At 36.8% G+C, this 27952-nt stretch overlaps 1 protein-coding gene and 1 long non-coding RNA gene across 2 annotated transcripts in view; both read left to right on the top strand.

The window, feature by feature from the left end:
* Rnf11 (ring finger protein 11) overlaps positions 1-27952 on the top strand; it is a 37616-nt gene that overhangs the window by 6398 nt on the left and 3266 nt on the right. The gene's annotated exons all lie outside the window — the stretch shown is intronic.
* LOC109698622 (uncharacterized) lies at positions 1924-27946 on the top strand. Its single transcript, XR_012449912.1, has 3 exons — positions 1924-11349; positions 12257-12308; positions 13150-27946. It is a non-coding gene; the product is annotated as an uncharacterized lncRNA (long non-coding RNA).

Genomic DNA, 27952 nt, shown 5'->3' with positions numbered 1-27952 from the left:
GAACAATAAACCTTGTACATAAAGCATAAATAAAACAAGTAAATAAATAAATAAATACGAACATTTTGAATACCATTATGGTGGATATTACTCCCAAATCAAACAGATTTCTTAACAGGCACTTTTAACACTTGAGCCACTTAGCTAGCCTTTTTATTTTTCTTAATTTTTTTTGCCAGCCCCAAATTTCTTAACTTTTAAAAAATTCCCCATAGGGCTGGGGACATAGCTCAGTGGTAGAGTACTTGCTTTAGCATGAAAGAAGTCCTGGGTTTAAACCTATACCACCAGAAAAAAGTTTACATTGTTTGGTTTCATCTCTCGCTGCCTAATAAAGTTCTACCTTCCAATAGAATTACACATGAATTTTGTTAATAAAGCCTTCTCTATTTTTTTCTTACTCCTGATTTGTCAGGTACAATTTGGGTTTTGTTTGCAGCATTTATTTTAATCATTTGTTGCCTTGGTAATTAGCTATTGGTGTTTTATTAATTTTTGGTTTTCTAGATCAATTTCCTCAGAATGATATTTTAACTTACACATTTGTCAGTGGAATGGAACAACACTGGTACATATTGAATATACCCTGTGAATATTTTGTGATTGACTAGCTTAGAACTATGACTTCTCCCTCTTGTACTGTCATCAACATAATTAAAGTCCTCATTAGTTTCTACAACAATAGCTTAATTGATGTCAACTCTCCTCATTCCATTCTGTGATGCTAGATAAATCCTGCCCCAGATCACATCCCTTACCTCTTAATCCTTAATGAGTCTTCATGACTAATCACCAAAGCTCTCTAAGCATTCAAAGTTATCATGTGACTATATATCTTTCTAGCCGTTTTTAGCCTTGTATTTTCTTTATACAACTTACACTCCACCAATCAAATGGAATAGTTTGCTATATATGCCTTCTGCTTGTTCTGTTCCCTTTGCTTGGAAAGCTCTTTTGTAGTATAAATTGTAGTGTTCAAGGTCCAGCTCAAATGCCATGAGTCGGTGAGTTTATAAGATAAACTTTTCTCTTTTTTGTGGTATGGGGAATCAAACCCAAGGCCTCAAACATGGTAGGCAAACAGTCTGCTACTGAGTGAGGTATATCCCCAGTCCTAAACTTTTCATTTCTCTCTACTTTTTTAAGACTTACTATGTAGCCCAGACTGGCCTTGAATGAATTAGAAGTCCTCCTGTCTCTTATTCTTTGGCATTAAGAATTCATTTACTCAGTGTGGCCAGGTTTGGTGGCTCATGCCTATAATCTGAGCTACATAGGAGGCGTATAAAGGGAAGATCTAGGTTTGAGGTCAGCCTCAGCAAAATGTTTGTGAGAGTCCATCTCAACCAATTAGCTGGATGTCGTGGCACACACCTGTCATCCCAGCTAAAAGGGAGATGAAACCAGAGGGCTCACAGTCCAGTTCAGCCCAGGCAAAAACTAAAGTAAAAAGGGCTGGTGGGGGCCTGGCTCAAGTGTCAGAGCACCTGTTCAAACCCCAGTGTTGCCAAAAAAAAAAAAAAAATACAAGCATCTTTAAGAGTTGGACAGTCTGTGTCAGCAATTTAATTGTAGAGCTAATTATAGGTTAGCATAAGAAGACAGGCAGTGAATTACGTGGTACATAAGATCTGAGAATTTGATTTTCTTTAAACAATTTTTAGGTAATCCTGAATAGAAACTTCTATTGGATTTAGACTTTAAAATGTTTAATATATGGAAATGCAAGCTACAGTAATAGACCATCTCATTAAATGTCAAGAAATATATCTTAACACATAACAAATTATCCTCAAAAAATTTTAATATACTAGATTTTTTTCAGGGCTTTGTTTGATTTCTCATAAGTGGGAAAAATATTATAAAATGGCTACTATGACTTCAAAAAAAAAAAAAACAGCAATTTCTTTGCCCACCCCCCCACCCCCCATACTGGGTCTTAAACTCGGGGCCTTCACCTTGAGCCACTCCACCAGCCCTTTTTTATATTGGGTTTTTTTCAAGATTGGGTCTCACAAACTGTTTGCACGTGCTGGCTTCGAACCGATCCTCCTGGTCTCTACTTCCTGAGTAGCTGGGATGACAGGAGTGAGCCACTGGCGCCCAGCTCTTTGTCTTTACTGTGTCTCAGCAAGTAAATTCTAGAAATGAGAGGAATAACTGGAAGATGATTGTAGATATAATCAGAACTAGAGAAATGTATTTTTTTATCATGCTTCAAGATATTTCTGAATATATATCTTCTATGAATTGCCTTCCTTCAGAAGGAATGATATATTTCTGTCATATAGTCAAGTAGGTTATTAAAATGGGCTATAAGTTGTTTAGCTGTATATAGTTTCAGTTTTGCAAGATGAAAAACGCTCTAGAGATGAATGGTGGTAATGGTTATACGTTATGAATGTATTTAATTTCACTGAATTGTATACTTAAGGTGGTAAATTTTTATATATTTTAAAACAGAAAAATGGGAAATACATACTATAAAAAGTCTAGAAGTTAATTCCTTACTAGTAACATTTAATATTAAATTAACATTTATGGTAATTTTAATGTGTTCAGAATTGGGGTGTTATACAGTTGTGATCTCAATGAAAGTAACTATGAGGTGGTAACACAAACCTCTGTGGAAATAATGAGTGAGAAATATGAGGAAGAGTTTACTTAAAATGTGATTTTTATGGGGACAAGAGATTGCTATATGAAATTGAAAAGTAAAGTAGTGATGGATAAATAAATGTTTTCTCTTGGGAAATCTGTCTAACAAACTGGACACCTGTGGCTCATGCCTGTAATCCTAGCTACCCAGGGGGCAGAGATCAGGAAGATTGTGGTTCCAAGCCAGCCTGGGCAAATAGTTCTCCCAGACCCTTTCTCAAAAAAAGCCCATCAAAAAAAAAAAAAAAAAGGGTTGGTGGAGTTGCTCAAGGTGTAGGCCCTGAGTTCAAACCAATACCACAAGAAAAAAGAAAAATAAATATGTCAAGCATTTATGTATTTACATGAGTATGCATGTGCATATATATACTGACTTTATGGATGTTTTTAAACTCTTAGAAAAGTTCCTTATTTTCACTAAGAATACTTTAAGTTAAATTTCATTTGAATGTATACAGATCTATCTTTTAATTAAATAGCCAATCTGGAGTGTACTCCCTGGGGTCAGATGAGTAATTATTTTATTACTTTATCTAGAATCATACAGTAAGGTAACTAAAGGACCTGAAAATGTGGGAATGAGAAAAACATCCTTAAAATGTGTTTATAAATATTAAATTTTTCTGAGTACTTTTTAAAAAATCAGGACACAATACTTGTGTCTTTTATCAATCAGCAAGTATGTGTTAGGCACTAAGGGGAATGGAGAAATGGACTCCCTTACTCTCAAGGACCTGACAGATAGGCAGGCAAGACTTATGTATTTATCTAATATATTTGGTGGTACTGGGGTTTGAACTCAGGGCCTCATGCTTATTAGGTAGGAGGTGCTCTACCACTTGAGCCATTCTGCCAACCCTATTTATTTTGGTAGGACTGGGGTTTGAACTTAGGGCTTTGCTCTTGCAAAGCAGTCTCTACTGCTTGAACCACATGCTTCTAGTCCATTTTGCTCTGGTTATTTGGGTTCTCAAGAAGATTTGTCCAGGCTGACCTCAAGCCACAATTCTCCTAATCTTAGCCCCCCAAGTAGTTAGGATTGCAGATGTGAGCCACTGGTGTCTGGCTATAGCTGAGGTTTAAAGAAGCTAAGCAGCCTGTACTTTTTGTATGTGTTTGTTGCCACATGTAATTTTTAACAGCTTTATTGAAATATGTACCATGTGACTCACCAATTCAGACTCCACAATTCAGTGGTTTTTAGTATGTTCATTTACATAACCATCACCATCAAGTTTAGAATGTTATCTTCACATTAAATAAAACGCCAGATCCACTTCCTCTCTGTAGATTTGCCTGTTTAGGGCACTTCACATAAGTTGACCTAGACTAATGTGGTCATTTGTGGCTGACCTTTCATTTGGTATGTTTTCAAGGTATATCTATATTTTAGCATGTATCAGAATTTCACTCTTGCTTGCTTCACTTTTTTTTTTTTTTGCATTTCTGGGGTTTCAACTCAGCTTCAGATGCTCTACCACTTGAACCACACCTCCAGCCTTGTTTTGCTTTTTGAGACAGTGTTGTGGCCCAGCCAGGCCTCAAACTCTCCATTTTCCTGCCTCAGCCTCCCAAGTGCTGTGATTGCAGGCATGTGCAAACATACCTGTTGTCCTTTATTCCTTTAGATTGCCAAATATTTCATCGTGTATAGACATCTTTGTTTATCATTTCATCAGTTGATGAACATTTGGCTTATTTCTACTTTTTGCCTCTTATGAGTATTTCTTTGAATAGTTATGTACAAGTTTTTTGTTAGTAGTATGTTAATTTCTTGAATATTCACCTGTGTATTGCTGTGCCGTGTAATTTCATGTGTAACCTTTTGGTTTTGTCTTGTTTTTTTTGAGACAGGGTTTCACTGTATGACCCAAACTGCCTTGTACTCATTCCTCCTGCCTCAGGTTCCCGAGTGCTAGGATTACAGGTGTGTGCCTGTCTTATTTTAGTTTTTGTGTTGATATAGGGTCTCACTGTATAACACATGCTGACCGTGAACACATTATTAGAGGCTCAGACGGTCCTCTAATTTGAAATCCTTTGCTCTTTTTTTTTTTTTGGCAGTACTGGGTTTGAACTCAGGGCCTCCAGGTGCTCTACTACTTGAACCACTCCACCAGGCCTGTTCTGTATTGGGTATTTTCGAAATAGTTCTCTTGAACTGTTTTCCTTGGGCTGGCCTCAATCCTTTTGATCTTTGCCTTAGCGTGGATTACAGGAGTAAGCTACCAGCACCTGGCAGCTTTGCTCTTTTTTAATGGGAGTAAGGCTTTTTGTCTTTTGAGGAGGGTTGTAAGGATTCTTTATGTATTCTGGATACAAATACCTGTCACGTACATGATTCGTTAAAAAAAAAAATGTGGATTTTTTTTCTTAAATTGTCTTTTTCTCTAGCTTTCACTCATTGGTACTAGGGTATGAACTCAGGACTTTGTGCTTGCTAGGCAGGCACTCTGCCATTTGAACAGTGGTAACAGCCCTCTGCCTTTCTCTCTTTCCTCTCTTTTCTCTTTTTCTTTCTCTTCCCTTTCTTCCTTTCTTTCACTTGGGTTTGGCTTTCTTTCACTTGTGTTTGGCTACATAGCTCTGGCTAGCTTGGAACTCATGGTCTCCTGAGTGCTGGGATTACAGGTGTGTAACCGCCACACTTTGCCTGTTCACTTCCTTAATGTTCTTTGAAGCACAAAAGTTACCCTGATGAAGTCTAATTTATCCCATTTTTCTTTTGAACTTTTAGAATTGTCAAGGAAGTAGCCCAGTTTAATTCTTTTACGTGTTACTGCCCTGAAGTTCAGGCACTATTTGTTTATTTAATTTATTTATGTATTTATTTGTTTACTTATTTTGGCAGTACTGGGAGGTTTGAACTCCTCAGGGTCTCACGTTTGTTATACAAGTACTCTAGCACTTCAGCCTCCACCAGCCTTTTTTGTGTTAGGTATTTTCGAGATAAGGTCTTTAAACTATTTCCCCAGGGCTGACTTCGAACCTCAATCCCAAGTAACTAGGACTGCAGGCATGAGAACCATTTGTTGATAGGAGTATTTTTTTTGTCTGGGCATTCGTGCCGAAGATCACTAGTGCATAAGTGTAAGTGTATATTTCGTTTTCATTCATTGATCTATATGTCTACTCTAGTACTATTACACTAATGCTACATTGAAATATTATAAGGAAGTTTTGAAATCAGAGGTGTAAATTTGTTCTCATTTTTCAAGATTTTGTTTGCTTTTTGACTATTAATTTCCATCTGAATTTTAGGATCAGCTGTCCATTTCTGGAAATAAGCCAGGTGGGATTTTGGTAGGGCCACATTAAGTCTTTTTTAATAAGCCCACATCCCAAATGTTTAAAAAAATTTTTTTTTTGGAGTACTGGATTTTGAACTCAGATACATTTGCTAGACAGGCACTCTACCATTTCAATTTGTTATCCCAATTATTGCCTAAAATGATGTATCCACCATTATTTTGGCATACAGAATAGTTTCAGTATCTGTTCATCCTTTCTTTCTTTCTTTCTTTTTTTTTTTTTTTTGTGGTACTGGGGTTTTGAACTCAGCCTCACACTTATTCAGCAGGCACTCTACCACTTGAGCTACTGTGCCAGCCCTGTTTTGTGTTGGGTATTTTTAAGATAGGGTTTCACAACTTGCCCAGGCTGGCTTTGAACTGCAATCCTCCTGATCTTTCTGCCTCCTCAGTAGCTAGGATTACAGACATGAGCCACCAGCACTTGGCTTGTTCAGTTTTTCTCTCCAACCCTTGGCAATCACTGATCATCCTTCTGCCTGCATAGGTTTGCCATTTCCAGAATGTTGCATAGTTGGAATTATGTAGTGTGTAACCTTTTCAGATAGGCTTCTTTTACTTAGTAATATGCATTTAAATTTCTCCATAACTTTCATGGCTTGATAGCTAATTTTTGGCACAAATACTCTATTATGGATATACCACAGTTCATCCATTCCTCTGTTGAAGAGTGTCAATTAGGTGCTTCTGTACTTTGGCAACTAAGAACGATCTGGGGGTGTAGCTCAGTGGTAGAGCACTTGCCTAGGATGCTCAAAGCCCGGGGTTAATCCTCAGCATGTGGGGGAAAAAACTCTGCTGCAGACATTTGTGATTGTTTGCTTGTTTGTTTATCTATTTACAGCAGTGAGTATTGAACTAACAGATCCTCAAGCTTTCTAGGCAGGTGCTCTTGAGCCATTCCTTCAGCTCTGCTGCAGATAATTTGTGTGAAAATTTTTGGTTGGTGTAACTTTTCATATAATTGTTGGAATTTAAGAGTATCTTTAGTTTTGTAGAAACTGTCAAGTAGCTGGACCATTGCCGTACCAGCAATGAATGAATTTCTGTTCCACATCCTTGTTTGTATTTGATATTGTCATTGTTTTGGGATTTTTGCAATTCTAACAGCTGTATAGTGGTATTGTTTTAATTGGTAATTCTCAGTCTTCTCATTTCCCACCTTCCAAGTGGGACAGGATGTCCAGACTAGGCTAGAATAGTCCTGAGGTTGATTAAGTTCTGGCAAAAGAGTTTCTCCTGAGGGCAAGCTGTGTTATGAAAAGAATACCCTGGGCACTTTTAGTCCTATCTACTTGGAAGGCTGAGGCAGGAGTATAAATTGAGCCTGGAGTTTGAGTCCAGGCTGGGCAACATAGGAAGACCCTGCCTCTTAAAAAAAAACAAAACACCAGTAATGCTTTGGCATAATTCAAAATGGTTCCTTCTCAGCTCATTTTATGCCAACCAGAAACCAGAAACTTGTAATTTTTATAATTCTGTGAAAGTGAATAGATCCACGTCATCTTAAAAATGAAGGAGCAGGCTGGTGGAGTGGCTCAAGTGGTAGAGCACCTGCCTAGCAAGCCTGAGACCCTGAGTTCAAATCCCCGGTACCACAAAAAAATGAAAACAAAAAAAAAAAAATGAAGGAGCAGAGTATAGATAATAGGGGTAACTATACAGTGTAGTAGAAAAGTTACAAGAATGAAAATAGGTATGATGCACTAGATTTGGCTCAAGGCAGTCATGAGAACCTTTGGGAGTTCATTTCCACTAGAGTGAGTATATCTGAGGAACAGAATATTGCAGTGAAATATGTTATTATAATACATGTTAGTACTTCTTGATAGTAAACTGGGTCTTTAATATGGTCCATATATCATATAAAATAAGTTTTCTGTGTCAGAACACAGTGTTTTACTAAATTTACAAAATAACATCTGCTTTGTCATTTAGAGATAAACAATATTGCCCCTCAGCAAAATTCTGAGGTTAGCAAAGTGTTGTTAAAGTCCCATTGTATTTTTTCCTGTCCTCAGTTGGTGATTCCTCTTCTTTGCCCTTTTTCCCTTTAGGTAATCAGGACTCTGTCTAACTTTCTTTCCCAAATTAAGTGATGGTTATCATTAGTTGATACTAGATACTAGTTCCTGTCAAGGCTCATACCAATATAGTGTGGGTGGGTTTTATTTAGCATTATCTCTAGTAAGTATTTGTATACCTCCCCTTTCTACCACCACTCCCAGACCCCTCCTTCAAGAAACTACTAGTTTAAAAGAACATTTTTCCATCTTGGATTTCTTATGAAAACCAGGTACTGACCGATATTGCATTATCCTGTTTGCTACTCTTAAGAACTTTTTAAGTCAGTGGTTCTCAGCCAAGTTGAATTTTCACTCTAGGAGGCATTTTGCAATGTCTAGAGACTTAGTTTTTGTTTTGAGGGCAAGCCTTAAGAATGCCCTGAATACTTGCATTCCTCTCTGTTGAGAATCCAGCCCAGGGTCTTTCATGTGCCTACTTTACCATTGAACTACATGCCCTGGCTCTGGAAACCTTTTTGATTGCCTAAACTTTTGATGGGGAAGGATTGTTGTAAAGATGTTTGAAAATATTTAGCACAGTACCTGACACAACAATAGTAAGTACTCTTTACTGAGTGAATTGGGTTTTTTGTTTGTTTGTTTGTTTTTGTTTTTTAAATGCTGTATAGTCTGGGGGAGTGGATCAAGAGGTATAGTGCCTGCCTAGCAAGCAAGGCCCTGAGCACTGCAAAAAAAAAAAAAAAAAAAAAAAAGTTTCGTAATGCTGCACTTCATTTCTTAGAATCAAACCATCTGATTTTCTTGGAAGTTCCCATGTCAAATGCTTTTGATCTGTTATCTACATCTTATAGAAATTCCTGTATTTTTCTGGTCTGCCTTTTAAAATCATGTTTTGATTTTGGTCAGGAAGACAGTTACTATCATAATAATGGTAGAAAAACATTTTTGTGTGTGGAGGGTGGTTTGCTGGAGCCCAGACCCCAAGGCCTTGTACACGCTAGGCAAACACTCTACCACTAAGCTATATCTCCAGTTCAGTTTTTTTTTTTTTTTTAATGGATCTGAACCAGACACATGTCCATGTATATCTTTGACTTTCTCTTGGTGGAACTGGGGTTTGAACTCAGATAGATTGCTAGGCAGGCAGTCTACCATTAGCCACTCCCCCAGTTCCCTCAAAAATGTTTTTTTAAGAGCTATATTTCCCTATTTTTTTCCACAACACTTTGGTGAATTAATTTAATCCTTAGTACCGCCAAAAGAAAAAAAAAGTCTGGCGAGGCATGGTGGTACATGCCTGTTGTTCCAGCATTCAGGAGGCTGAGGCAGGCAGGTCTCAGGGCAAGGCTGTGCTATGTGGTGAAACCCTGTCTCAAAAAAGTAAATACCTACATAAATACATACTTACATAAAAACCTCAGAAAGCAGAATGATGGTATGTGGTACTGTCAAGAACCAGGAAACTATACATGAAAGACTTGTGTATTGTTTAGTGTGGTGTTTTCTTTTTTTTAGGGGTTTTGTTGTTTTGAGACAAGATCTTGTCACACAGCCCAGGATAGCCTTGCATTCTCAACTCACCTGCCTCAGTTCCCTAGTCCTGGAATTACAGGTGTTTGACACACCCAGCATGTTTAAATATTTATGGTGTGCTACTGTTCAAGGTGGTGTTAGGTACTATGAATTATGACTATAAATTTGATTAATTTTGCTAATTGGAGCCCATTAGTGATGTGTAAATTTTTGTGAATTAGTTTTCAGCATACAGATTCTGCATAAGTTAAATTCATACCTTTTAAGTATTCCAGTTCTTGTTATTTTAAATAGTATTTTTAAAATTTATTTTGGCTTCCAATTTTTCATTGCCGAAATTTAGAAATACAATTGATTTGTGTGTTTTGATAACCTGCAACCTTGATAAACTCATTCTAGGCGGTTTGGATTAAAGTTCTAAAGATTTTGGTTGTCTGGTTTTCTGTTTTGTTTGTTTTTTTGAGACAAGATTTCAGCACGTTGTCCAGTCTGGTCTTAACTCCTGCGCTCAGGTAATCCTTCTCCCTCAGACTCCTGGTGCATACTTGTCAAATTGTAATTAAAAAAAAAAAAAAACAAGATGTTCATGTATGCATACCCCCAGATTGAGTGCAAGTGTGCGCCACCACATCTGTTGGCTGACTATTTTTTTATACATTTATTCATGTGAATGCGTTATTTGGGCCATGTCTCCCCCATCCACCCGCCCCTGCCCCCTTCCCCACCTTGGCCCCCTCCCCCTTGGTTGACTATTTTTAATTTGTGTTTTTTAGGGTGTGTTTTTGTAATGCACTAAAATCCAGTTTGGGTTGTTAATTCTTAGAGTGAATCTCAGCTAGGTCCTTTTTCAAATGTTCCAAACCCTTCTGCCCTTGTCCTTTTGAGGCCTTGCTATGTAACCAGGCTTGCTTTGAACTTAGATACTCTGCATCAGCCTCCCTGGTGTTGGGATTAGAAGTATGCACTGTAGTGCTCAACAGCCCCTTTCCTTTTATTTTTACTCCCTCTCCTAGAAATTAGTGAAACTGAATGCAGAGAAAATTTACATCTCTTTATAGTGACTCAAAATATTATTGGAAAAGTAAGTTTATTATACTCTGGAGGTAGTAGAAGGGTGCATTTAGAGACTTTTTTGTGGGAGTGGGACTGGAGTTTGAATGCAGAGGTTAGCACTTTCAGAGTAGGAGCTCTGCTACTCCAGCCATGCCTTCAGTCCATTTTGCTGTGGTTATTTTTGGAGATGGGGTCTTGTGAACTATTTTCCTGGGCTGGTCTCGAATCACAGTCTTTCTGATCTCAGCCTCCCAAATAGCTAGGATTATAGGTGTGAGCCACCAGTGTCCCACATCTAGAGATTTTTTAATTATGTAGGAGAATTTGTATTAATGGATGAGGTTTTGGCACCTGTTTTCTTTTTGTGGTATGGGGGTTTGAACTCAGGATTTCACAGTTGCTAGACAGGTGCTCTATTGCTTGAGTCATTCCTCCAGTCCTTGCACCTGCTTTTTATCTTTTTCTTTTTTCACTGTCAGTTCTTGGTCTATTAGTGTGCCTGTCCTGCAGAACCTCCTTAATTCTAATAATTTTCATATTGGAGAACGAGATGATCAAATTTCTTCTAGTAACTACCAGTGAAGAGATCCCAGAAGCAGTGGCTGTGAGTAAAGCAGCATTTTCATTTGTGAATCTGGGGGTTTGCATATATGAGCATCTTGTGTTTTTTTAAAGCTACAATTTGACACATCTTTGTTTAATAAAGTCAGTTTTAGCAGGAAATTCAGATGCATCTGAGAATGGAGAGAAAGAACTTTATTATTGAGGTGAGTTTATCAGTGTTTCCTTTTTTACTTATGGCTCATATTCTGTACTGTGTTTCATTGTCTGAAATTTTTTCTGTTCCCTAGATTTCTAGAAGGCATAGCCTTTAAACCATGATTTAATTAAATGCAATTAATATCTAAGTTTTTAAGCTCAATGTAATCTTTAGATGATTTTAGGCCTTTAGAGGCTGAGGAATAGAACTACATTCTGTATAATTTCATTAGCAATCCCATGTATTTTATTTTATTCATTCAAGAACCCTATCTGACTGCCACAATTTTTCATGGCACAAAAACAGTTAAGAATCCCTGAGGGGCACTCTCTGAGTTGGGTCATGAGTTTGTATCACAGCTGCTGTAAACCACAAAGCCTTTGCAAGTTAAAGCCACAGAGTTCTGATATGTGTGTGATAAAGGAATTCGGTAGAACTTTGCTATTGCAATATTGGGTAAATTGTCAGACCTTATTAAGATTAAGTAGCGTGAAATGGAGCCATTTTAAAATGACTTTCTGAAAAATCTGTTGAACTCTAAAGATAATTTCTAAGTGATTTTATTTTTTATTACAAAGCACCAGCATTTCAAAATTGTGAAGTTGGACTTTCAAACTCTTGACAGCTCATACATTTTACATTAAGCTTCAGTTTATAAAAATGGAAACATCCAAAAATTTAAATTATCTTTTTTGGCAGAATTTAAATTTGAACCCAGAACTTGTGCTTGCTAGGCAAGTTCTTTTGTTTTTATTTTGTTTTTGAGATAGGATCTCACTAACCTTGTCCAGACTGTCCTTGAACTTATGATTGTCTTGATTCAGCCTCCTGAATAGCTAGGATTATAGGAATGCACCACCATATCTCTGGTAAGACAAAATTTTAAAGTTAAATATTTTTGTTTCTGGCATCAGGAAGAGATCTCCTTGGAGTCCACATTAGCTTCAGTAAGAGCATTTGAGAAAAGTGAGTATATGTATGCGAGGACTAGTTATGATGGCTTGTGCCAGGGTTCTTAATGTTTTTTAAGAATTTTGGATTTTATTTGAGAGCAGTGGAAAACTAGATCAGTAATGGAATCTTAGAGGGGGGATGGGTATGGTTATGTTACTTAGATTTACATTTTAAAAAGGAGCTCTCTGAACAAATTTTAAGGAACCTATAGGGACTATGGAAAACCCATTGGATTAGCAAAGGTGAGAGATTATTAGCTAGGGTGTCAGCTGAAGAGTTAGGAAGTCTGTTAATATTTAAGAGACAAACTAAGTAGAAGGAGTAAGTATTCAGGGGATTAAAACATAGAAACATTGAGAATAAGTTGGGTGCTGGTGGCTCAGGACTGTAATCCCAGCTACTTGGGAGGATGAGATCAGGCGGATAACAGTTTGAAGTCATCCTGGGCAAATAGTTTGCAAGATCTCATCTCCTAAAGAACCAGAGCAAAATGGACTGGAGATGTGGTTCAAGTGACAGAGCACCTGGTTTGCAAGCAAGAAGCCCTGAATTCAAACCACAGGCGCCCCCCTCCCCCCCTGCAAAAAGAAGATTGGCAGTAAGGCTTTGAAGAGGTCTAGAATTAGGGTAATACAACAGGATGTGAAGTTGAAGGGTGATTTATTTTGATGAGAGGACTTGATCAGTTTATAAGCTGACAGGAAGAATCCATTGAGAAGATGTTACTGAATAGAGAGGGTATCAAACATCTGTATTTTCTGAGCAGGAAATTAATAAAAGCAGAGATATTAGAATAAGGAGTCAATTTGTATTTTTAATTAATAAATTCATGTTGTCCAAACCTCTCTTCTAGCCTCTCAGTTCCGTACCCACCATTATTCGAGATCTTAATACATGCAAACAGATACGGTACTCCCCTACCCTTTTACACAAAAAGTAGCCTTCTGTACATATCATTCTGTGCATTGCTGCTTTCACTTACTATATCTTGAAGATGTTCCTCTATTGGTACATAAGAAGCTTTTTTATTCTCTATGGGTTGAATAATAGTTATTATATGTACAATTATTTAGCCAGCTTAACTATTTGATAGAGACTTAGGTTGTTGCCACTCTTTTGATAGATCCTCTATTTAAATAAGGTGGAAAGACTAACTGGAGATAGGAACATATGTGAGCAAGGCTCTATGTTTGATTATAGGAAGTTATAATAGTCCAGGATAATCTGGGTGCAGAGACATATGTTGTCTCCTTTTGGGCTGGCAGATGGATATTAAATATCTAGATTAAAGATACGTGAAGACATACTTGGTAAAATTAGCACCTTGTGAAATGTTGCCCTGCCACATAAACTGAATGGAGCCACTGGACCAAAAAGTTGAAGGCTTTTTCTTTTTTTTCTATTTTTTGTGCAGTACTGGAAGTTGAACTCAGGGCATTGTGCTTGCTAGACAGGCACTCTAACACTTCGGCCACTCTCCCAGCAGCAGAAACTTTTTAAAAAGGCATCACTGCTTAATTCACAAAGGATTTCAGATTTCTACCATTCTTTTCAACCACAGGACCTGTAACTTTAATCTGAAATAGAAAAATTACTTAAACCTAAATTATAAATTTATTTGTTTGCACAGTGATGTAAAGGTCCTTCACCTTTACAGTTTTTTTCAACTTTGGGCCTGTTGTTTCCCTAACACTGTTAGGTACTAAAAAATAACTCATTTCATAATTCTGAAACTGTGATTTGTATACTTCAAAAAGACATTTTGAATTTTTTAATGCTGTCTTTTCTCTTGTAGTATAACATTTAAAAGTATAAGATAACAAGCCTAATACAGTAAAGGCAAGACAGGAGTTAGAGGAGGTTTGAAATTAGAGAAATTTTGATCAGAGTTATTAGGGTTTGTTTCTTTCTTTTTTTTTTTGTGCGTGTGGTACTGGGGCTTGAACTCAGGGCCTACACCTTGAGCCACTTCACCAGCCCTTTTTTGTTATGGGTGGGTGTGGGGGTGTTTGTGTGTATGTGTGGGTGGGTATGTGTGTGTTAGGGTCTCTTAAACTATTTGCCCAGGGTGGCTTTGAACCGTGATACTTCCTATCTCTGCCTCCTAAGTAGCTAGGATTAACGGTGTGAGCCACCAGTGCCTGGCTAAAATTACAGGATTTTTTTTGGGGGGAGGGGGGCGCGTTACTAGGGTTTGAACTCAGGGCTTTCATGCTTGAAAAGAACTTCTACGAGCTGCTTGAGTCACACCTCTGGTTTTTTGTTTTTTTTTTTTGTGACAGAACTCAGGGCCTCACCCTGAGGCGCCTGCTAGGTAGGCACTCTACCACTTGAACCACTCTACCAGTTAAAAATGGCAGCTTTTTTTTTTTTTATTTCTTTTTTTGTAAGTCCATTTCTAGATTTTAAATAAAATTTCAGTTTGTACTTCTTTGAAGTATTCCCTGTATGTCATACATCTTCAATGCTTGCTGCTTAATATATAAAGACCAAACATTTAACTAGATTCCATGTCCTCTACATTACAACTCTTGGATATTTGAGTAAGACAATGTGACAGGGTCACATTCTCCAACACCAGACTAAGCCAAATTCTCTTGACTTCTGGTAGTATACAGTTCTGTCATTTGGATTTTATTTCATAATTCTAAAATTGTGATTTGTATACATCAGAAAGACATTTTGAGGTTTTAATACTCTTTCATTTTGTAGTGTAACATTTAAAAGTATAAATGACAAAAGTTGATTTATACTGATTTGCATACCTTTGCATTGGAAGCTGCATTGTTGAACCAAACATTCTGTCTAGCAAATGGTAGTAGTATCCTATTTGTAAGGAACAATCAAAACAAAATTAGATTAATTCACTATATTTTAAGTGGAGTTGTTCCATGTTACAATTTATATGCTAAGTTAAGGAAACAACAGGAAAAGGTCACAATCCATAAAAACATACGGTTGCTAGGGACTGGGAGAAGTGGGAATAGCAGGCTAACTAATGCATATGGTGTTTTATCTTGGAACGATGAAAATGTTTTGGATATAGAAAGAGAAAGGTGGTGGTTTCACAGCATATTGAATGCATTAAATGCCACTGAATTTATTCACATTAAAGTGTTTATTTTAGCTGGGTGCTAGTGGCTCACTGCTATAATTCCAGCTACTCAAGAGGCAGAGATCAAGAAGATCTCGGTTGGAAGCTAGTCTAGGCAAATAGTTCAAGAGACCCTATCTTGAAAAATGCCCAACCAAAAAACAGCTGGCTGAGTGGCTCAAGTAGTAGAGCACCTGCCTAGCAAAGTGTGAGGCCCTAAGTTCAAACCCCAGTACTGCAAAAAAAAAAAAAAAAAAAAAGAAAAGAAAAGTTTATTTTATGTGAATCACCTCATTTAAAAAATGGAGTCAGACTCAGCTGAGTCACATGCTTAGCAGAATTTAAATATACATTGTGACTTGTCTTTATGTTTTCATTTTCTGTACAGCTTATAAATTAGATTTTTTTTTCCCACCAGTGGTACTGGGGTTTGAACTTAGCCTCACACTTCGTTATCTGGCTGGTACTCTACCACTGCGTCACTCCCCCAGCTCCTCACGGCTATAGTTTTTAAAAGACATGAAATTTATTTACCATTACATTAATGATATTTTTCTCCACATTTAGGTTTTTCTTTATTTCAGATTTATATTTTTATTTCTCATAGTGGTACAAGATGGTGGAATGTGCTTATCATGTAGGAATTGTGCCAGGGAGCATTTTATGAGGTATGTGGGTAGTTTCAGCTTGCAGATAACTTATAAATAAGTGACTGATGGGCAGATATACTTCCTTAAAAGCTTTTACATTTGGGTTCCAAAATTAATGATATTTAATGAATTTTTGTTTTTCATACATTTGTTCTGAGATCTGGCCAATAAGGTTTCTTTTTCTTTGCATTACCAAAGGACTTAATCACAATTAAGCTTAAGGATTTTTTTTTCTTTTTTTTCAGTTGAACCTCTACCACTGAGCTATACCCCCAGCCCTCTGAAGAAAAAATCTTAAGCAAAACTAAGCCTAGTTTTCCACTTCCACACTTACAGGTGCTAAAACTTGGTACAAACTGAATCATCTAGCAGAAAAACATCAACATTATGCTGTGTAGTACAGTCCCAGCATTGAGATTTAGTACATTTTTTATTTCTTTGAATAGTGCATTAGAAAATAGGAACCACCTGTGTAGAAGATACAGCAGCTGATCTGAGTAGAGGGTGTATAAAACCTCCCAAGCTGGTCTAATTTTAGGTGTCCTCAAGAGACCCAAGTTGCTTCAGATGAGAGTCTTCTAAGATCCCCCTGCTCCTTTAGCCACAATCTAAACTATTTCACTGGACTTCCAGGAAAAATTCATGCTAATCTTTTAGTAAGTTTTTTTCAAAATAATTTTCAGCAGTACTAGGACATCTGCATATCTACCTACAAAGGGGTGCTGCACCCCTTTCTTTGTCATATACAAAAATTAATTCAGTGGTTCATACAACTAACTGTAAGAGCTAAAACTTTAAGTCTCTTGGAAAATTTAGAAGTAGGCCCTAATGAACTTGAGTTAGGCAAAATCTTCTTAGATATGATGCCAAAAGCACAAATGGCCAAAAAATATGTTGAACATCATCAAAATTAAAAGTGTGCTTCAGAGTGTGGGAATATAACTCAGTGGTATAAAGCTTGTCTATCATTGCTGAAGGCCCTAGTTTCAATCCCAGCACTGCCAAAAAAAGAAAAAATGTGTACTTCAAAGAACATCAAGAAAGTGAAAAGAGGGCTGGGGATGTGACTCAAGTGGTAGAGCACTTGCATAGCAAGTACTTCATTGTGTTCAAACCCCAGGACAGCCAGAAGAAAAAGTAAAAAGATAATCCATAGAAGGTAAGAAAATATTTGCAAATCAAGTGGGTAACCACACCAGAAGTTACTAACATCATTTGCTATCAGGAAAATGCAAATCGAAATCACAAAGATACCACTTCATACCCACTAGCATGGCTGAAATTAAAATGACAAGTAAGTTCTGGCAATTATGTGAAGAAATTGGGATCTTTATGTATGTATTATTGATGCAAAATGATGCAGGGGCTTTGAAAAAGTTTGGTAGTTTTGAAAAGGTTGAACAGTGTTCCATTTCTACATATATACCCAAGAGAAATGAAACATCACTATACCAAAACTTGTAAGTGAATTTTCATAATATTGTTATTCATGATAACTCTAAATTGGAAACAGTACAAATGCCTATCAATGGCCACATAAGATGTGATCTATCCATACAATAGAGTGTGATTCTGATACATGTTGGAGTATGAATGAAGTTTGAAATCATGCTATTCAAAGTCTAGCCACAAAAGACCACATTATGATTCCATCTGTATGAGATGTTCAGAATATGTAAATGTATGAAGATGAAAGGCAAATTAATAATTGCCTAGATCTGTGATATTTGAGGGAAAATGAGGAATGACTGGTAAGAAGTACAGGATTTCTTTTGCGGGGATAAAGGTTCGGTAAAATTGACTAATACTGTGAACATAAAAACTGAATTGTGTTTTAAATGGGTGAATTATTATGTGAATTATATCTCAATGGTGTTATATAAAATGTAGGCCTTTTGCCTTATAATGATTCTCTATTTCCTCAATGAGAAGTAATTTTTAAAACCTTAGTGTTTTTTAAATAAAATTTGTACTTTAATATGTACGTTTAACAGTCAGATTTCCTATTTAGCTTCAGAAACTGTTAGAATCTGAGAAATACACCTCCTAATGCAGTATTTTGCAGTATTATTACAATGAAAGTTTAGTAGTCTGTGGAAGAAATTAATTATTATTGATGATTGTAGCCTTAATCTTCAAAAGAAAATTACTTGCCCTGGAGGTATTAGAAAACTGCCAAAGAACTATGGGAGTCATTCTTAACCTACAGGATTTAAGGATTTTTCATTTTGGGGATGGATCAAGTAATATTTGCTTTGCCGTCAGTATCTAATCTTGTCTTTCTTAGAATTTCATTTTACACATGCCTTTTATTGGCAGTTTATGACCTTTGAGGTCAATTAATTCAGCTTTCCAATTTTAATTCATAAGAGTAAAATGAATCTGATTAGTTGACCTACCTTCATCAGCCAGGAGCTAACAAGGAATCAAATATTGGCTAGCTTCTTGGTCCACTGAATGTATGCCTGCCTCAGAAGTTGTCAGGTCTTGAACAGTTTGTATAGGTAAGGTAGTCATGTATATTTAACTTGTTTACTCTCTTTATCCCATACTAAAGGGGTTTAAACTTCTTAAGGACAGAGACCTTATCTGTCTTGTTCACACCATATTCCTTTTGCCTAAGATATTGTCTGGAATGTGATTGACTGTACAGTAAAGATGATAATTTGGTGGCTACACTCAATGTGAACTCAGTTTTAGTTGTCATAAAGCTTTAAAAGAGTGAATAATTTTATCTAATGACTTTCTCATGCTGAGTGCCTGTAGTGATAATGCCTACCATTTCTGTCTCCCAATTAGGATACTATACAACAACCCTGTATATGAAGTGCTTAGTGAGTATTTATATAATGAGAAGAAACCAAGTTTTAAATTTCTTTAAAAAACAAGCAAACAAGACAAACACCAGGCCACTCTGTTTTCAGATTTTCTCATTAAATTTCCCAGTATCATAGATGTGATATGCTAGCTTTTATTCCTGTTTATAATTGTTGAGAAACTACATATAAATGCTAGCCATTTGGTTTGTTGTTGTTTTGTCTTTTTGTGATCAAGATTAATGGAACACCAGAACTGAAATATACGTTGAGACCAACTATTACGAATCTTCCTTTTTATGGTTGTAAGTGTAAGTCTGGCAAAATTCAGAGAAAACATTCCCAGTAGGAGACTGCAGCTGGAGAGGTGATGATGCCAGAAGCTGCTTATAAGGCTTTAAGGAGAAAATCAAGAGCTGGCTCTTATTTCTTAGTGGATGAAAAGATACAGCTTTCGGTGACAAGCTGCATTCTTTAGCAGTGACTTTATTTTTCCTTCACCACAAACCAGACTTGTACTATTTCCAGCCTCAGCACATTACTTAGGCACTTCCCCTCTGCATTGTTTTAGTTTCTGAAATCGTACCAAATTCCCTAAATTGAATCTTAACTTTTAGTACAGGGCTTTTACACATTCTTCATTTTCATGTATTTCTTTCTTGGCTTATAACTCCATGAGATTAGGACCCAATAGATTCTTGACAGCATTCATCATTTTAGAGGTGATTCATTATATGTTAACAAACACATGATATGTTTTAAAATTTTTTCTCATCAGATCAGACCTTGCTTTTTTTGATCACTAACCCTGTCATTTCCCTTTGCCCTGCTTTAGCAAATTTTATAATCCTGTGTTCCTTTTATATTCTCTTTCATGATACTTCATTTTTCCATAATGCACATTTTAATTTTAAATTACTCCTTTTCTTTAAGGCAAATGCTTTTTCTTTGAATTCAATTGGGGGGGGAGGTGCGTGCACTCAGACTTACGTGGAGAACTAAAGAAAGTATTGAGAATATTTGTTTAAATTTGATATATATTTGATTCTCCAATTGTGAATTTCATCTGCCTCAAAATTTAGATTCACTGAGCAAACTCGTGTGTGTCTGTCAAAGGATCGATAGTTAGATAAGACTATAAAACATGTAGTAGATTATGGAGAAGGAGAAGAGAGGAAGTCAGAAGGGATGAGATGTCTAATGATGTCATTATTATAGGAGGATCCTGATATTGAGCACCTATCCTATTATAACTGCTATACTTACCTTAGTATTCCTCCTTACAATACCTTTTTTTTCTTTCTTTTTACCTACAACACCCTAAAGATAAATACTCTATTTTGGTGATGATGAGGAACTTTAAGGCTCAGAGGTATTAAATCATATACTTGTTAAGTGTCAGTATTGAAATTCCCTGACATGCCTGTGTTCTTTCCACTGTATTTCTCTGCTTCTAACCTAGATAGATGGCATAGAAATTCCGAATAAGGATGTTGAAAACTAAACAGAGATAGTTGGGTTTTGGATCTATTGGAGGTAGAAATTGAAAAAGCCAGGAAGCCAGTTTTTCTCATTTGAAGGAGGAATGTTGATAATAACTCATAGTTTTCCTTTTCTTGTGGCTTAGTCCAAGTCATTAGCAATTTTTTATAGCCTATTTATAAAGTTCTGATATGTTGTGTGACATGGATTATAGGAATGTGAATAATTTATATTATTCAGTGATCTTTGAGTTCAAACACTACTGAGAAGATAGTGTGCATCAGTAACCAAAACAGACAGCCAGCCCCTGAGCTCATCAAAGTTGCTGTAGTGGTTGGGGGAAAGACATTTATCAAAAATCACACAGATGGGGCCGAGGGGGCATAGGTAAGTGGTAGAGCTCTTGTCTAGCATGCACAAGCCCTGGGTTTGATCCCCAGTACCATGAACACTCATATACATGACTGGGCATTGTGACACATATCTGTAATCCCAGCACTTAGAGAAGCAGGAGGATCTAAGAGTTGGAAGCCATCCTGGGGTACATAGTGAGAGCCTGTCTCAAAAAAGAAAGTCACACAGATGAAGGCTGGGGATGTAGCTAGTGGTAGAGCTAGCTCAGCATGCACAGGCTCAGGGTTTGATCCTCCATACTATTTAAAAAAAAAAAAATCACATAGATACTCACTTTTAGCACCACACACAAAATAATGCTTTGTATTCATTAAATACAGAGGTGAGTGCAGCTAGTGGAATCATACATTATTCTTGCTGTGATACATGCAAAGACCTTTTCATTTAGAAGTGTCCAATCCCCAGGTATTTTTTGGCCTGTCTTTCTGCTGGTAGTATTCTGTGCTTTAATCAAACACTATCAAAGGCCAGCATTTATATTAATTAGTAATTTAGTACATTTAGATTTTCCTAAGTTGATGTGTAGCAATCCTTTTTTTGTACTATGTCCTTGGACACAGGAAATGATTAATTGGTAAACATTTTTCACAGGTCAGAATCAGAGTTCATATTTTGGTGTGGGGGAGGTGGCAGGGGTAAGTACCATTAGTCATTACTAAATAATATACTTCCAAAACAAAACCAGAAAAATCCCAGTGTCATGGTATGTACACTGGCTTTTTTTTTTTAACTTTTATTGTTTTATTATTCATATGTGCATACAAGGCTTAGGTCATTTCTCCCCCCGCCCCCACCCCCTTCCTTACCACCCACTCCGCCCCCTCTCTCTCCCCCTACCCCCTCCATACCTGGCAGAAACTATTTTGCCCTTATCTAATTTTGTTGAAGAGAGAGTATAAGCAATAATAGGAAGGAACAAGGGTTTTGCTAGTTGAGATAAGGATAACTATACAGGGAGTTAACTCGCATTAATTTCCTGTGCATGTGTGTTACCTTCTAGGTTAATTCTTTTTGATCTAACCTTTTCTCTAGTTCCTGGTCCCCTTCTTCTATTGGCCTCAATTGCTTTTAATGTATATGCTTTAGTTTCTCTCTGCATTGAGGGCAGCAAATGCTAGCTAATTTTTTAGGTGTCTTACCTATCCTCACACCTCCCTGTGTGCTGTCGCTTTTATAATGTGTTCAAAGTCCAATCCCCTTGTTGTGTCTGCCCTTGATCTAATGTCCGCATATGAGGGAGAACCTACGATTTTTGGTCTTTTGGGCCAGGCTAACCTCACTCAGAATGATGTTCTCCAATTCCATCCATTTACCAGCAAATGATAACATTTCATTCTTCTTCATGGCTGCATAAAATTCCATTGTGTATACATACTACATTTTCTTAATCCATTCATCAGTGGTGGGGCATCTTGGCTGTTTCCATAACTTGGCTATTGTGAATAGTGCTACAATAAGCATGGGTGTGCAGGTGCCTCTGGAGTAACCTGTGTCACAGTCTTTTGGGTATATCCCCAAGGAGTGGTATTGCTGGATCAAATGGTAGATCAATGTTTAGCTTTTTAAGTAGCCTCCAAATTTTTTTCCAGAGTGGTTGTACTAGTTTACATTCCCACCAGCAGTGTAAGAGTTCCTTTTTCCCCCGCATCCTCGCCAACACCTGTTATTGGTGGTGTTGCTAATGATGGCTATTCTAACAGGGGTGAGGTGGAATCTTAGTGTGGTTTTAATTTGCATTTCCTTTATTGCTAGAGATAGTGAGCATTTTTTCATGTGTTTTTTGGCCATTTCTTCTTTTGAGAAAGTTCTGTTTAGTTCACTTGCCCTTTCTTTATTGGTTCATTAGTTTTGGGAGAATTTAGTTTTTTAAGTTCCCTATATATTCTGGTTATCAGTTCTTTGTCTGATGTGTAGCTGGCAAATATTTTCTCCCACTCTGTGGGTGTTCTCTTCAGTTTAGAGACCATTTCTTTTGATGAACAGAAGAAGCTTTTTAGTTTTATGAAGTCCCATTTATCTATGCTATCTCTTAGTTGCTGTGCTGCTGGGGTTCCGTTGAGAAAGTTCTTACCTATACCTACTAACTCCAGAGTATTTCCTACTCTTTCCTGTATCAACTTTAGAGTTTGTGGTCTGATATTAAGATCCTTGATCCATTTTGAGTTAATATTGGTATAGGGTGATATACTTGGATCTAGTTTTTGTTTTTTGCAGACTGCTAACCAGTTTTCCCAGCAGTTTTTGTTGAAGAGGCTGCTTTTTCTTCATCGTATATTTTTAGCGCCTTTGTCAAAGATAAGTTGGTTATAGTTGTGTGGCTTCATATCTGGGTCCTCTATTCTGTTCCACTGGTTTTCATGTCTGTTTTTGTGCCTGTACACTGGCTTTATTAGGTATTTAGCAATGGGCTAGGGGGTTTTTCAAAATGTTTAATACAATAAAATAAGAGCAAGCACAGGAGTAAGTTGATGGGTGACTATACTTTTAGCAGGTAACATTTTTTAGTAGGTCTTTATTTGTCTGTCCATTCAGTGAGTATTCACTGGATACCTATTGTGTATCAAAGACTGCTACATGCTGAAGAGTCATTGAGGAGCAAATAAAGACACAATCCTTGTTCTCCCAGATCTCATAATTTGAAGACACATTCAAATTATGAGAAACTATGAAATTGCAACTGTAACAACTGCTGTGAAGAAAAGTTAATTATAAGAGAGGAGAGTGTTAGGAAAGGTTTCTGAGAAAGTAATGGTTGAACGGAGCTGTGAAGGAAGAAAAGGAGGTATTTAAAAGCAGAGTGATGGGGGAGTCTCATACAGAGAGTATAGCAGGTGCTATCACTAGAAGAGACCGATGTGGCTAAAAAGTAGTGTTTTGGATGCAGTCCAAAACAGGGCCTTGCAGGTCTTGTTAAGGATTTTGGCCTCTGTCCCAAGAGCAATGGGAAGCTATCAGGATTTTTAGGTGTGGGGAGACAGAATGTATAAGAGTGGATTGTGTTAAAAAGATTGCTCTAACTTCTGGGTTTAAAAAAGATTGGTTTTGCTAGCTAAAACATACACAAGAGAAGAAATGAAAATTTAGACTAGGGGTGGGTATTGCCAATAAGCACAGAAAGAAATGAAGATTTGTTAATATTTATAGAAAATCAACTATAAATTTGATAATATACTCATTATGGGAAAGTAAGAGAGGGAGGTGTCAAGGAAGTCTCTTATCGTACAGAGTAGAAATATGGGTCATGCCATTCACTGAAATACAGCAACTTAAGAGAGGATCAGATTTTGAAGGGGAATTCATTTTTGGACATGTTGAATTTTAAGTACCCTGAGACTCCAAATTGGAACTGCAGGAGAGGCTGGGGTTTTAAAAGGGAGATCTAGATTAGAAGTATAAATTGTGAATTATATCTGAATAATTTCACCTGACAACATAGACATAGTCCTTAAGTAAAGAGTAGAGGGTGGGAGAAAAGGCCAGGATAAAGCCTGAGCAGTGTTCAAGGACTAGAGGACCATAAGCCTGAGAAGCAGAAGGGTTGTGATAGACTTCCCAAGAAGTTTTAGGCCAGACTGTTAAAATTATGTAGACATGCTATTTCCCTAATAATTGACAAATGGGTACATTGTGCTTTTGTTAACATTCTCTTGCCTTATAGCTAATTGCTGTGTTACTCCATGTGGGGAGCTTAAGGTCATAGATTCTAAGCTACCTAGTTCTAGATTTGAGGCTAAAAACTGCCTATCTTGAAGGGTTGGAGGATGTTAAATAAGATTGTATCTATATTAGTTTACTAGTGCTGCCATATTAAAATACCACAAACCAGGTTACTTAAGAACAAGAGATTTATTTTCTTACAGATATTGGTAAGATCCAATATCAAGGTTTCTTTTGAGGCCTTTTTTCTGTAGATCACAAATGGCTGGCTGTGAACAGTGTGTCTTCACATGGTAGCTCAGCTGTGTGTTTCTGTGAATTGATCTCCTCCAAGAACACTGGTCTATTAGATTAAGGCCTAACTATATGGTCTTCATTTTACCCTAGTTAACTCTATAAAGACCCCATCGTAGTCAGCATGGTGGTTCAGGCCTATAATCCTAGCACTGGGTAGACTAAAGAGGGAGAATCTAGAGTTCAAAGTCAGCTTAGGCTGCATAGCAACACTCTGACTCAAAAAAAAGTTGGGGGGAGGAAGAGGAGAAGGATCCTATTTTCAAATTCACTTTCTCAGATAATAAGGATTAGAACTTCAACATGAAGTTTTCTGAGGGAACACAATTCAATCTATAACTGTCTCTTCTTGAAATTGCTTTTCCCTATACTACGTATTTTAAATAATAGTTTCTTCAGGAATCTCTTTTTTCTTTTTTTCTCTTTTGGTGGTTCTAGAGTTTGAACTTAGGGCCTTTTGCTTGCTAGGCAAGTAGCTCTATCACTTGAGCCATACCACCAACCTACCCCCCTTTTTTTGTGTGTGTAGTGCTGGGACTCAAACCCAGCGCCTTACACACATTCTAGGCAAACTATATCTATCCCCTGTCCAGGAGTCTTAAAATGTACTGTGACAAAATGAATAAAACACAAGGCACTAGGGTTGATGATTCAGTTCAGTGGTGGAGCACTTGGCTAGCATGTGGGAGGCCCTGTGTATGAATGCTGTCTTGAAGCATTTCTAATGAACACTTACCAAATTTGAAAACAAAGTTGTTGCAGGCACCTCCATCATTGTGAACATTATCTGAAAAGTATGTTTGTGTGCCTTTTATCATCAGTTCTGCACTTAGGCCCTAAAACATAGGCTAATCAAAATTTTTAGTTTTCATCTGTAGGAGCAAACCATAACACTGGCAGTGGAGGTCCTCAAGACAATCCTCAGGTTTGGTGATACAATAACAAGACTCATAGGACTATCATATAATCATATAGCTTTGGTTTACTTCAGCAAAGGAATACAAAGAAAAATCAATGAAGTGGGAAGGCATCTGGGTTAAAGTCCTGAGGGGACTAGGCACAAGCTTCCCAGAGTCCCTTCTCTAGCTGAATCAAAGGACACTTAATTCCACCAACATGTGACAAGTTGTATGAAGGATTGTCTTGTAGGGAACTCATTAGATGCTATATTGGATAGCCACCCACTGTCTAGCTTATAACAAAATTATAGACTTCAGAAGAAAAACAGGTTTTCAGCTTTAATATTGTTTACAAAAAAGAGTTTAGGCACAGTGAGCCATGAGTTAGAGAATGATGGAAACCATCCCCAAATCCAAATCTTTTTTAAAGTTGCTGTATCTGTCTGGTCTTTAAAGATTCAGTATCATAATAGCCAAAATTGAAACAAAATACCATGCGCTACCTAGAAAAATCTTTGGCACTATGGGAATTAATTTTAATTAGACGTGGTAAGAAGGGCGAGGCCACGTCCATCTTTAAAATATCAGGATGTCTTAGTCATTTCCTTCCCTATATGGCTTTTTAAAAAAAATTAAGTGTAAACTGAAATTAGATTGTTGAATCATTTTAAATATATAGGTGGTATTTAGAGGTTTCTTTGGCTTAACAAAACATAGCAGATTAAAAAGTACATTAACATGAGGATTAAAAGATTGGTATCCTCTTAATGTTTTTTAATATGTTCATAAAAGTAGAGCATTCTTTTTCTGTTCTCTCTGTGTTGTTCTCTGTATATATAAATAAGCCATAATACTGAAGAAATACAGCTTCTGAAAAATACATGTTTTGGAGATTTGCTGTAAAATAAATTTTTTTGCTGTTATATATGTAAGGCTTTAGGAGTCCCTTATTGCTTTTTGTCATATACCATTTTGACCCTTTATAAATGCACAAAATCCAAAACATTTAACTTACAGAATCTATTTTTGTCTCCAAGCATGTTATAGAGGAAATTGCCAGCTTGGACAAGAGAATGTAGAATTCTAATTCAAATATATTGTCAGTGATTAAATGACTACAGGTAGACTTTGGCCTATAAAATGGGGGAATAGGTCTTAGTTGATTTATAAAACCCACTGTTTAAAAGTTATTTTTACCATAGTCCAGTGCATTTCTTAAAGTCAATTTGAAGTGCAGTTCTACATTCAGAATAATTCAGAATAGCAAAATAATGACTAGCATTTATTGACTGAGTTTTTATGCTTGGTACAATGGCAGTGATGACATTGAAAATTTGAATCCATTTAATTTCTTTGTTTTTTTTCAGACCAGTAGCTCACTATGTAGCTCATAATGACCTTGAACTTTCAGTACTCTAGCCTCCCACAGCTTCCCATTTAATTCTTAGTGATCCTAGCACTTTTTTGCGGGGTGGGAGGTGGGGAATGCTGGGATTTGAGCTCAGGGCGTCATGCTTACAAGGCTGACACTTCTTTTCCCTCCAGCCCATTCTTAGGACTTTAAACCTGGAGAAACTGAGGCTCATAGAAGTTAAATAACTTGGCCAAAGTCATATAGCTAAGTGACAGAGTAGGGACAGCCTGTAACTCGATCTCAGCCTCTCTCAAGTAACAAGCAGCCACTGGTGCCTGCTGTTACGATGCTTAATAAGTAAAAGGTTACTCAATTTCTGGTCATATAGTGTCCAAAGCATTAAACGAACTTTACATGTTTAATTGGTCAATGATAACCAGTCTTTCAAATAAATGAATTTTGAGGTTTTGTCTGTATAGAAATTTAAAATAAAATCTATGGTGGCCAGTTCTATTTTAAATGTTGGTTTTTGCAGCTTAGAAAATATTAACTACTGAATACAGTTCAACTGCTTGATTACAGATCAAGCAGATCTGTTCATATTGATTTATCTGTTGGTATATCAAGAGGAATGAACGTGTCTGGATTATGTGGTCTTCATGGGGAAATACTTCAATTAACATTTCATGCCAGGTTTTTTTTAATTTATAAGTAGGTCAGAGGAATGTGGAAATGGCTTAAGTGGTAGAGTGCTTACTAGGAGGCTCTTGAGTTCAAACTTCAGTATCACACACACACAAAAAAAAGGTCACATATCTAAATGTGAACTTTTTGGTATTATGTTTATTTTATTTCAGAATAAATGGTATATTTTATTTCATAATCAAGTTAAGGCAGAGTGAAGCACAGTCATACTACTGTATACCTAGCCTCCTTCCTCTCCACCTTCAGAAAATAGGTTTTTTAATAATCTCTTTTTCTCCATTTCTAATATTT

Source organism: Castor canadensis, chromosome 7, assembly GCF_047511655.1.
Source record: "Castor canadensis chromosome 7, mCasCan1.hap1v2, whole genome shotgun sequence".
NCBI classification, from domain to species: domain Eukaryota; kingdom Metazoa; phylum Chordata; class Mammalia; order Rodentia; family Castoridae; genus Castor; species Castor canadensis.
This window is presented reverse-complemented; position numbering and strand designations above follow the sequence as displayed.